Source organism: Trichoplusia ni, chromosome 5 (genome assembly GCF_003590095.1).
Source record: "Trichoplusia ni isolate ovarian cell line Hi5 chromosome 5, tn1, whole genome shotgun sequence".
Taxonomy (NCBI): domain Eukaryota; kingdom Metazoa; phylum Arthropoda; class Insecta; order Lepidoptera; family Noctuidae; genus Trichoplusia; species Trichoplusia ni.
The window spans coordinates 18,602,956-18,615,468 of record NC_039482.1 but is presented as its reverse complement, the minus strand read 5'-3'; the positions used below and the strand labels follow the sequence as shown (position 1 = coordinate 18,615,468).

The window sequence follows — 12,513 nt, the reverse complement described above, 5'->3', positions numbered from 1 at the left end:
AGGTACTTTACTTTGGAAATCCATTGCGTCGTTGCTTTATTATTAAAAGTCGTTTACTGCTTCACTATTTTGAATTTTCATAATGTTAGTAGGTATAATCACCAAGAAAGGTGCATTTGAGAAAAAAAAAACACAACTCACACAGAACTCGACATCAAAACAATTAGTAGGGGCCTCTGATAAACTTCCAAACTCGTTCAGAAACTAACTTTACCGAATAAATGTACCAGAAACCTTTGAAGCTTTAATCGAAATTCGCGAATCCCGGCTCATGAGATAACACGAAATTTTACAACAAGAGAGCTGAATGTCATTGTGTTAGAGCATTTTAAACGTAACCATTATTGTGGAGAGTACTTGTGTCTTGTTTTCAAAACTGGTTAAGTGCGATTACTAGTAAACATTGATGGATCCGTACAAATAGGCTAAAGATAAGCAAGTCGTTTAGGTGACAAGTAATGAGTCCAATTTATGACCGTAGGAATGGTTGCTTAACTTCGGTTTTAAATGTTAGTATTTTTGTTAAAATGGCAGCAGATCGAAGCTTATGTGGAAATATCATCTCTCTAGCTATCACGATTAATGAGATACAGACTAGAGACAGACGAAAGGACATGCATGCAAAAATGTTAGAACTCAAAATTGCAAGTTCAAAATAATCTATCTAATTGTGCGAACGCAGACTGACGGACTTTAATATACAGTCTTAATTCGCAAGCAATATCGGATTTGATATTACTTATTCACGTATAACTTTCGATTCTACGGAACCATTAATAAGTATTATGTTGGAGTTGGGTCCAAGCTTTGAATTTGAGTCAAAGGACTACTCTTAATAATTTGACAAAGTTCCAGTTCTCTAAGACCTTACATTTAAAGTTTAAAGAAAATTAACCGTGAACAGTAGTTTCCTGGACTTTACCTGGCTACACGACACCGCAGTTTCCTTGATTATAGCTGAGAGAATTCTTTGGCGTTTCTAACTTAGGTTTTTGTTTTAAATGCAATAGTTGTAAATGTTTTTCAAAATATTTGGGATATCTCATTTTCTGGGCATATAATAAGATTGTAGGAAGTGAAATTTGCACATTTGTTTTTTATGAGCCTTGCTGTGTTTCAAATCTGTCAACCAGTCTTACTATGAGTGTTGCCTGGCTGTCTGGGTAGAAGAGGTCAGGTAGGGAGTCGCTCCTTGGGAAACACTGGTACTTAGCTGTACTCGGTTAGGCTGAAAGCCGATCCCAACATAGTTGGGAGATGGTTGGTATAAAGATGTCCATGATGAGTTTTTGATCTACAAATGATTCCGAAGTGCAAAATAGTTTTAAAACATCATAACAATACCTTAGACACACTTCCACACTACACAAATACAACCACATTTTTTTAGAAAATAACCTAGATACCTTTTAAATGATATCAGAAATCTAATCAAGCTAATAATATTCAAAAGCATCACAAATCTTGATACAAATGAAATATACCGTAATAACATTGTTTCTGGGTCCCTTGTTCTTAGTGGGCCCATATTTTACCCGGTGCTGGGTTAATTTTACGCGCTATTTACTTTATTACCTCGCCCAAATTCTTGTCCTTAATATATTGATCAATTCTTTTATTTCTCGAGAATGTCTGTAACGTTATTCCCGTCTGGAATTGTTATTCGTTTTAATTTAGAACGGTGAAATTGTTTTTATTAGTTTTTCGTTAATTCAAAGTCTTTGTTGCTATGTTGAATGGTGTGTTGGTCGTTAAAACTAAAATTGTTTATTCCGAAAATACCTTTTGTCCAGAATTGTTTTGTTTGGCTCAATAATCGATATTTTCAATTAAAATAAAATTGTATACCAATAAAGTTTGATTACAAACCCGCTAATTGATTTAGGCAGTAAGGTTCATAAGATGCAGCCTAGTAACCGACGTACAGACAGCAAAGGCTTAGGAACAGGGTCAACCTAAAAATTATCACACAAAGAAGCTGATAGCAAACATCCAAAAATATCTCTTGTTTGACCATTACATTTGTTCACAATCTAAATAATATTTTCACGCATATCTCACCTGTGCAGGCACGAGGATGCATATCACAGACAAAGCCCGTCCGGTTCAACGATCGTGGTCTTCGATTGTACTTGAGACGAAAATGGAGCATGTTCGTACCACATTAACTGTGGACTTCGTCAAAATTTTAAAATATTTTAACAAAACTATTATGCTTGTTCATGTGTACAATCTGAACACATGTTTCACTCAGGTGAAATCATAAGTAAAACCCTTTGTAGTCATAAGGTAATACCTATTTGTAACAATCTCATTTTAAGGATTTTGAAAAGGTAGATTCACAATTATTTGTCTAATAATGACACATAGTCAGCGAGATCTCCTGACTAGTTATGGACCCGATCGCAGCAGATCTTCTTGAGCTGACACAGCATTAGGATTGCGCGCAGAATAAATTAAACTCTTCATAAACAAATAATAATTGTCATGATCTTGTTCTTTTAAGTTAGATCAGGAGCCCAATTCGGCATTCTACAAATTGTAGTTCAAACATTCAGTAGTCACCCGAACACACAATACAGTCGAATTCAACAGGCGTAAACCCAGAACTAACCGTATCGCCATCCTATTATTCAGATACGACCATCCCTCACATTATTTCGTTTCTCATCATATATTTAATCTCTACGATGTATAGATCCATACATGTACTTATAGAGGTAGCATAATGGCTGTTTGCAAGATCTTTTGTCATTGAACATATAAATAATTATTTAAATAGAATTAAGCATACTGTTTTTGTAATGTGTTATAGATATAAGTTGTGAGTGCTTAACTGTCGCATTAGGTATTGCTTGTAAGGATAGTTTTAAGTTGGTTAATAAATAAATAAATAAATAATAAATAAATGAATTTACGCATTTGTCTGTGTAAAACTGTATTTTATCGTTTTTGTTTCAGAGGATATTTATTTTTAACTACCTGTACTCGGGACTTTGTCCGAGTGGAATGCAACACAATCATCTCATTTTTTCTTTTTTTTTATAATAGTAGCCTAAGTTTTCTAATCTTTATTACCTTAAGCTTGCCAAGAGAAGTCTCGTTAAAACATGTCCAGCGATTTCAGAGCCTGATAAAACAGACAGCCATCGTAAAAAAATATTTGTGGTGTGCGACGTGTCGCTGGTTCGATCCCCGAGTAGGGCAAGCGTTTGTGTAATCCACAAATGCTTGCTCTGAGTCTAGGTACCTTTGTGCATGTGACTTAAATATTTGTCAAAACTGTTACGAAAAATTAAATTCCTAAGTACGGGAGTTGTTTTAATGATAGAAAGGAAAAATATATGATTAATCTATAAATAGATAAGAACTTAATCTCTATCAGATATACCAGGAAATAAGATGTTTAATTAATCCTTTGTTAAGGTTAACTGAGCCGCTTAACCTTTGAGTAACTCAGTTAATTACTAATAGCGAGATACGATAATTAATATCTTAATACAATAAGCTCCACACTCAGGGTTTGCATCATACTCAAGGCTGTCTATAATTTATGTGAAATGAGGTTTAGAATGAGAAAGGTCAAATAATAGTCACACTATTATTCTGAATACAAAATTCTTTGAGTGGATGTACATACTCGTATGTGTTTGTCTGTGTGTATGTATGTTTGTTACCTATAACAGGCTTAAAAAAAAATTGTTTTATATTTAAGTTAGCCGCATGGAAAGCGATCGTTGGGCCAAAGTCACCACACTATGGGAGCCAACGGATGGACGGCGTCGTTTCGGCGACCTAGGAAGCGGTGGCGAGGCGACCTTAACGCTTACCGCGCAGGCTGGTTCCATGCGGCCCAGAACAGAGAGTCGTGGCAGGATTTGGGGGAGGCCTTTGCCCAGCAGTGGGAAACAGTGGGCTAGAGAAAAAAAAATAAGTTTATGATATGTCAGTATTATTATTCAGGTTAGTTTAGGATAATAGTACTACGAAAGCGTTCCCGCTGGGCTCCCGACTAAAGGATTCGGGGAAGCCTTCCAGTGGTTTTAGCCGGTAGGAGTCTGGCACATCCCTTCGCCTTCCCCAGGGCGAAGGATGTCCATGAGGATTTCCATGAAAATTTCCAGTAGACAAAAAAAAAATAGTATATCATATATATATATATATAATAGCACTTGTGTAAGTGAATGAGCAGTTCATGATGTAGAGCGCCATTTCTCTTCCCTTTGACACAATATCTTGTACTTATAGGGGGAGCAATTATGAATATAATATTCTAATCTATTATATTCTATTCTCTCTCTTCATGAATTGGTAATTGACTTCCCGTTTTACAAGACCTAAGTTATGTTTGAGATCTTTTCATATATGTATATTTCAGTTCTTAAAGCACTTTGCAGAACAACTAGTACGTTTTGACATTCCTTGACATTCCTGTTAAGGATTTCATTAATACTACATATTATTTGATGTATGTAAAATATTCATTTTGCTTCTTTTTTTTCGTTGCTTGTACATTTGATTCTTCTAATTTATTGGACAAATATGCCTTGTGACAAATGCATGAACAGTGTAAACCCCAGTAAAATTTACTTTTTTTCCATTGTTGGATTTATTATTATTTTTTATTATTTTACTGTTTTACGCTGTTCTTGCATAAACATAATATTTGTAAAAATTATATTGTATACACTTACTTTTAATAAGAGTAACTCATGGAGTTTCTTGCCGGTTCTTCTCCATAAGAGTGACACTTTGGAACCGCGCAACTGGAGCCATCACCTTAACGTTTTGAAAGTGCCTGGAAAACGGCCTACTTGAAATAAAAACTTTTGATTTTGATTTAATCCTTTGTTAACATGAAACAATCGTTTTTTAATAATCTTGTTGAATTTACTATTTGTACTCTTAAATTCAGGGCCTTTATATTAGTTGATCATTAATTTCGACACAACACTACCTGAACGTGACATCCAATACTCCGTACTAAGCAAAAAATGAACTTTCTAACAGCACCCGAAACAACCCGCCAAACTAAAGAAAGGCAATCCAAACTATTCAACTAACTCCTCTTAAGAGTAAAGAAGCCCTACCATTATTTCTCCGTCAAATATTAAGCAGTTGAAGAAGAGAGACACCGCTCTACACCGTCTATAGCGCCATCACGCTCGCACATGTGCAATACTATTGGTAACCTTCGTAGAACTCAAATTGTACGGAATAAATTTTCACGTCACACGTTCAAGTTTATTATTAACTTATATTTTGGTAACCATGTAATAAAACCATAGCAAACCGCAAAAGCGTGTCAATGAACAACGCCATCTAGTTGATTATTATTGTAAAATAAAATTCTATGATTGAATATTTCTTTCAAAGAATTCTTGATGCATGGTCTAAGAACGACCAAAAATAAAAAAAATCTCCGATTTAGATAGGACCAAACCACCACGTTTAGGCAAACGTAGTGTAGGACGCCCTGCGGCACGGTGGACCGATGATTTGAAGAAGGTGGCTGGCAGCGGTTGGATGCGGGCTGCCCAGGACTGGGATGGTTGGCGCTCTTTGAGGGAGGCCTACGTTCAGCAGTGGACGGCAATAGGCTGAGAGAGAGAGAGAGAGATAGGATCAAAAATACTGCCTAAACTTACTTGTCACGCGTACAAAGTCACTAGCACAGCTAGTACATACAAATCTAAAAATATATTATATCAAGACAACGGTAGGAATCAAAACACTGCTCACCTCATATTAATCTCCGTCGTGAGCCTATGAACTAATAACATACGTTATCGACGCGCGTGTCCTGGCCAGATAACATGCCTCCATAATTTACTGCTATATCGCATTATAACTTGATCTATAATAACAATTAACTTCATGCTATTATTAATACGGGTTTTGACTATATTGATGTGTTTGAAAGGTGGATTCTGTATGGAGGAGTAGGTTCTGGTGCTTATATTTATTTTGTAATAGGTAGTTTGTATTTGGAATAAAACATCACTGAAACATTTCAATTTTGTGCGTGTGTGGTTATTACTTTTTCACGCCTAAACAGCTTTACCGATTTCGATGGATATAAATGTATAGCTGTCACCTTAGAATAAAAAATAGGCTTCCTTTACCCGACTTCGTTAAGGAAGAGTAATGCATTTGTAGCTATAACCGGGTGCTAGTTAGCCAGCTAGTTCATGATAAAAATTAAATGTCAATAGCATCATTATAACACTCTCACATACCAACACTTAATGCTTAGGCGAATACGAAGAGTATCAAATTTAATCAAATTCCATTTCTACATCGCCCTTTGTAAATAGCGGAATTTTGGCCCAGGACAAAGGTCACCATTCTCTATTTCCATTATTTCAATTCTAGAAACATATTGCAAACTAGTATTGGTTATTGATTTCTCTGTTAGCCAGGTGCTTGCCTTAGTAACTTTTACGACGACTGTTCAAGTCTTGACTAGAAAATTGACCACTTAAAGTGTCAATCGGGACTCCGTTATAAATGCACTGTTATGTTATTTTCCTATTTTCTTCACATTAGTCAAAATTGTTATTTCTTGCTTATCCTTAACACAAATACTGGAAAGTCATTGCATAATTATTTTTATAAAAAAATGAAGTTTTTTTTAGATTTTCTAATTCATTTATTTTTTCAAATTCACTTCAAAATACATATACAACAATATACATGGAATAATGAATGGACGTGTCTCTAAAAGCAATTTCTACAGACAACCTTCAGAGTTCACATTAGAACTACTATTATTCTGTTGCCTGGATTGTTTAATTTTAGATTTTAGTTCCCCTGTCATATTCCTGAGCTGTCTGTGCAGGTATCGGTGGTGTTCCACTCGGCCTCGACGCTGCGCTTCGACGAGCCGCTCCCGCAGTCCCAGAACATTTTCACACAAAAACTGGGGGTTCTGTATGAATAGGAAGAAGAGAAATCAATTAGCAAACGAAATTGGTCCCCCATCAATTTTATGGCCGTTGAGGGCTGTTCTTGAGTTAACTTCTTGACAGTTTACAGAAATAGATCACATGCAAAAAAATCACATAGCATGTCTCATGAATTAGCTGTCGCAGTTCATGAGACAGCCTGGTAGAAAACGGACAGGCAGCGGGCCCCAGTAATAGGGTTCCGTTATTACCCCTCGAATACGGAACCATAAAAACAATAATAAATTCTCTGCAAATAAACTCTATAACAAGCATCAAACTGAAATAAAACCAGGTACAAACAAACTTACGAACAAACTAGTGGATTATAATAATTTATGCGCATATGAAATGTATGAAACCATGGATTCCCCCTAAAATTATCACAAAAGTAGAGTTTCAGAATTGTGTGCTTTTGATATGCCGTAAAATTGTGCGCTTTGTGCCACTATCAAATATAGATCGCTCATTATCATAGCGCGGGTAACAAGCTAGTGATGGGACAATGTTATCGATAAAATGGAAAAAATGTTTTTTTGGTCGATTTTGCTGTACCATGCACTTATAATACATGCATATAAAGATAAGTTGGAAAGTTTTAGAAAACATTATATGCTATAAATAGTACAATATCACAGACCGAGATAATCAAATGCACGTAGCGACATGTAGAAAAACATTTTCATCTTTCTATTTTAACTCCAAACCACAAAGAGTAAAAAAATATTTTTACATTACTGGATAAATTAAGTTAACCAAAACTATCGATAAAAAAACATCTTTATATCTGCCCATCCCTTTTCAATCTTAACAAGCAACGCACTGCTATACGGACAGAAACTGTTCATAAAATCCTGTCGTTTATTAGTTCTACAAGAAATTCTACCACACCCCTTAGCAGAGGCGTCTTCATTATTTTTTATTTCTATCGTACAAGTGTTACGATAAAATGCAGCTGATATCTGAAAACGTTTCGTAGTTATTAACAAGACTGACAATTTATTGAAACTGGTAACTGACATTAATATCAAAAAAAAAACAAAACATCATCATCATAATCAGCCCTTATTCGTTCACAGCTGGTCATAGGCTTGGCTATGGCACGCCACGGATCTTCGGCTTATAAAAAAACATAATTAAGAAGTTTTTATTGCTTATAAAAAAAAAAATACTATCTGCAAAAAAAAAGGATAGCTGGTCACACTAATTGGAGCATCTTAAAAGAGCCTTTTAAAGGTAATCAAGTGGTATATATCTCCAATCAAAACCCACTGGGCGCGTAGCTGTTTTGATTCCATAGGACAAGCATTAGTGTGTTTAACGAATGCTGCTTATGAGTCTGAGAATCTGTGCATAATAAATGTTTTTGAAACCTAATCAGAGATTAATTTTTGATGGTTACCACTCAGGACTTTTCCATTTCAAGAAAGGCACAGTTGCAGTCAGCATACTTAATACCCAAACCAAATTATACGTAAATACACAATCACAAGTCATTGAAACATTACCAGTTAACAGTTGTTGTCAAAGTTTTGGGAACCCGTTATCTCCAGTGCAAAAAGGCAATTAGACCCCTCATAATCCCCGAAAAACAGTTACATTAAGAGCAAAGACATCATTACTCAAAACTAACTTCAAATTGCCGCACCCAACACCCAAGTTACACGTGTACAAAGGTATTTAAGGAGAATGTTGTATAACGACCTTTTTGGTAATAAGTGTGAATAATTTGAAATTATTAACTCTCCTGGATGCAGTAATGGTATATATAAAGCCCACGGCTGGACACAGGCCTCTTCAGGCACAAAGGTATCGGTTGACCGCTGGTTTTGTTAAAAAAGTCCACCTTTACCATTATAGTAATACGCATAGGAATTCGAAAAATCTAGTGCATCCTGGGATTCCGAACCTTTGTCTTGACAGTCCAACGATCATACCACAAGACTATCTCTGCACAAAAACGCTCTAAAACAAGTTCAACAAGCTTTTAAAACTAATGATAACAACAGTTAGTTATTTCAACAAACTAAAAGATATGGCAGAATAATTTATCCAGGACATTAAACCATTATAATTATGATTCCAGTAGAGCATCACCTTAACATAAGAAACTATAGAACCGTTATCTATTCCACGTGGCGGGCGCCATTGTGCCTGCGATAATCTTGCCGGCAGCCCCCTCATTGTTGCCTGAAGATTGCTAGCCAGATAGTCACTGTTTTAGTTTACTAGAGCGTCACTTTGTTCCTGGTTTTGGAGGCTTCGATTGATTTTTTTGGATGAGTTTCGGGAGAGGTATTTGAATGGAAGTTTGATTTATTGATTTGGTTGTAAAGTCGTGTCGTTGTTAGAATTTTTGGTAGCAAATTAACTGTACTATGTTCTTGGAAATAAATGTTTTCCTAACTTTAACAATGTTATACGTCGTTTGCTATAAGATTTTTTTCACTTAAACTATATGGTATTTATCCGGTGGTTCACCTTTATGATAGTAGAATTTGCAAAATGTAAGGCGTATGTCTAGTATTATCAACCGTCAAGCCCGATACTCCTTTGCAATACCGTTTTATCTGGACAGCCATAATTTTTATTGCTCTTGGAACCTGTAAAATTTCAAGGGCTGCTCAATCCAAGATCATTTTTGCATCTGCATCTGAATCAAAATCTTTCCTTTCACCGTTACAAGTAGTTAGGCTAAGACTAACCTAGATTGTTTTTTGTTTAGCCGTTACTGTCCCTCTAGGGGTCTCCACAGTCGCACGCATCAGTTTTTTACATTCGTAAGCGTTAGTTCTCGTAGAAATCCAACTTGTCTACAAAATTCCATTTTCAAAATATTCATTAAATTTATCTGAATAAATAATTCAGCATTCATGTTCCATAATCCATTTATATTGTTAAGAGGCTTACATTATATTATATTTCATTGGGAGATTTAATCTTAGTTATAAATAAACCATGTCATAATTAAGTTCGTTAGCTAAATATGATTACTTCATTAAAGGAAATATCTTTGGGAATACGGAAGGAGATGGATATTAAAGGGTTTTGATCAACAGATCAAAGGTATGGTGAAGTAGTTTTGAGCTGATGAGAGTGACAAAAACGCGGTACGAAGGGTTCCATACAAATAGGCTAGAAGTAAGGAAAATAAATCGACTGGATGACAAAGTTATGGCCGTAAATAATATGAATAAAAACTTCTCGATTTTTAGTAGCTGCTGTTATAGCCGCAACAGGAACACATCATCTGTTTAGCCATCTCTGTTCTCTGCGATACCTACTGACAGTAAGACGGAGCGCAAAACCTCAATAATTATTATAAGTCCGTTTTTACCATTTGAGTGTGGAGCCCCGAAAGCCAAAGCATTTCAATACGAATTTTTATAACGTTTCCTACGTTCTTACTATTATTCACCGTCGTATTCTTTCGTTTCGATGGTCATCATGTTGAACATGGTAATGAACTAAAAATTCCCCTTCCCGCTTTTTAACCCCAAAAAGTAGGAGAACTTTTAATTTTTTTCTTCCGGGTAAAAAGGCATCTGACAGTATAACATTACAGAGCTTGTGGCCCATTATAGAGTCTATAAGTTTTCATTCAAAATACTGTTTCTCAGTTTCGTTACAATGTCATTTCCTTAGCTTACCTTATTTGTTAATTTTTCCATTAATTGCACTTTATTCGTCTTCTCAGAGTATTCTAGCTTATTAGCATTCACAATTATAGAATAGCATTCATACTTCGTGTATACGAAGTGATAAAAATTTTTTACATTTTCAAACAACAACAAAATACGTTTTGACGTCTAAATAAGAAAAAAATGGGGATCTTGACTATTCACAAGAACTTTTCCAGATTCCCTTAGAATTCTCGTAAATGAATGACATAGTTTTACACATAAAGTGGGCAAATTGAATGATTACCTCTTCCTTCCTAGTACAATACAGTTCTTAAGTAATTACAAACAACAAAAGACTTCCATTCATCTTTTGGGTCACAATAATCCTAGATTGGCCGTTCTGGTCAATTATATTTTGTGTTCTTCAACTGGATTCGTTCTTACCGAACTGGTCACTCGCGACTCATGCCAGAGACAAGTGGAAGAAGAGTGGGGAGGCCTTTGCCCAGCAGTGGGACATTCCAGACTAGTAATAAATAAATTGTTCTTCAACTCTAATTTTAATTTCAGAAGAATAATCAACTAAAGATAAGTACGTAATAATATTTGCCTATATACGCCTTTGAGCTGGCTATAGGCCTTTTTGAATATAAGTTTCTAGCATTGATCACCTTGCTAGCTCACTGTGAATTAGCGATTTCAGAATTTGAATGTTTGTAGTTTAGAATTCCTCAAGAACATTGTTTAGATTTAAATTGACAATAAAGCATAAATAAATAAAACCAGTAAAAATTTTAATAGAACTATCCCGATATTCGGTTTTGTTTCATTGCAAAGTAGAATCAAATTTTGATGAACCAGTAATCAGTACAAGTCGGTTAGTAATCCAACTTTCGACCACTAAGAGCAAGTAAAAACTGCTGACATTTATTTATTTATTATATTGACATTTTCACTTTCAATTTTAAGGCAGGTTTATAAAATGGCACACATAAAATTCAGAAATACATTTTATTATTCTTTATTTATAACTAAGTATTTGTACTCATGAAAGTGTCATAACAATGTCAAATTTAATTTGTAACAGTAACTGAAAAAAAATATTATTAACATAGAACAAAGAAGATCTTAGTCATGACAATATAAATTAAACTGTAAAGACTATATTCTTTGTGTCGTTAAAATTAAACATTCAAATCAAGTCAAATAAAGAATACTAAGTGGTCTCATTGTTTCAAATATTTAAATGGTGGCTATTTGGGAACAGCTGTTTTTGTAGCGCATAATTTGTTTTTATTGACAAATAATTCCAAACTGGACTAGGGCTGAGGTTTAGGTATAAAAAGTAATTAAATATTCAGTCCGTCAGATGTTTAATTAAAATTCCGTCAGTAACATATGTATAATAACATAATATGTGCCATATTGTGTTAATGACGGATTTTTGTATTTTTCAATAATTTAAATTATTAATATTAAAATGTTTAAAATTTTAGTAGAGACAACTTGTGACGTAGCGAAATGAAAGTGAATTTTGCTTTGTTCCTACGCGTAGGAACAAAGCAAAATTCACTTTACACTTAGGGGACAAAACAAAACAAACAAATGAAACTACCTGAAAACAATCGTCGTCATCCCTAATTTGTGGGCCTTTGCCTTGCATTTATCCTACAATGGCTAGTGATGTTAGAGAACAAGATTTTTTATACTTTTATCTCATCGTAACATACTGTATTATGTCACTATCGCGTTTGAATCGCCTGTTTTTTTTTTGTAACCTTGACATTATGTAAGAAATTACACATGTTTACTTCGTGGACAGGGATGGTTGGCGCTCTTTGGGGGACGTAAGCCACGTTCAGCAGTGGACGGCGATAGGATGTGATGATAATGATGACTTCGTGGTGTGAGCAGAATATAATTTAATTAATTGCTCAATATTA

The 12,513-nt window shown here is 34.9% G+C and overlaps 1 protein-coding gene across 1 annotated transcript in view; it reads right to left on the bottom strand.

Annotated features, from left to right (window-relative positions):
• LOC113494097 (neurotrimin-like) overlaps positions 1–12,513 on the bottom strand; it is a 155,182-nt gene that overhangs the window by 117,533 nt on the left and 25,136 nt on the right. The window lies entirely within an intron of this gene.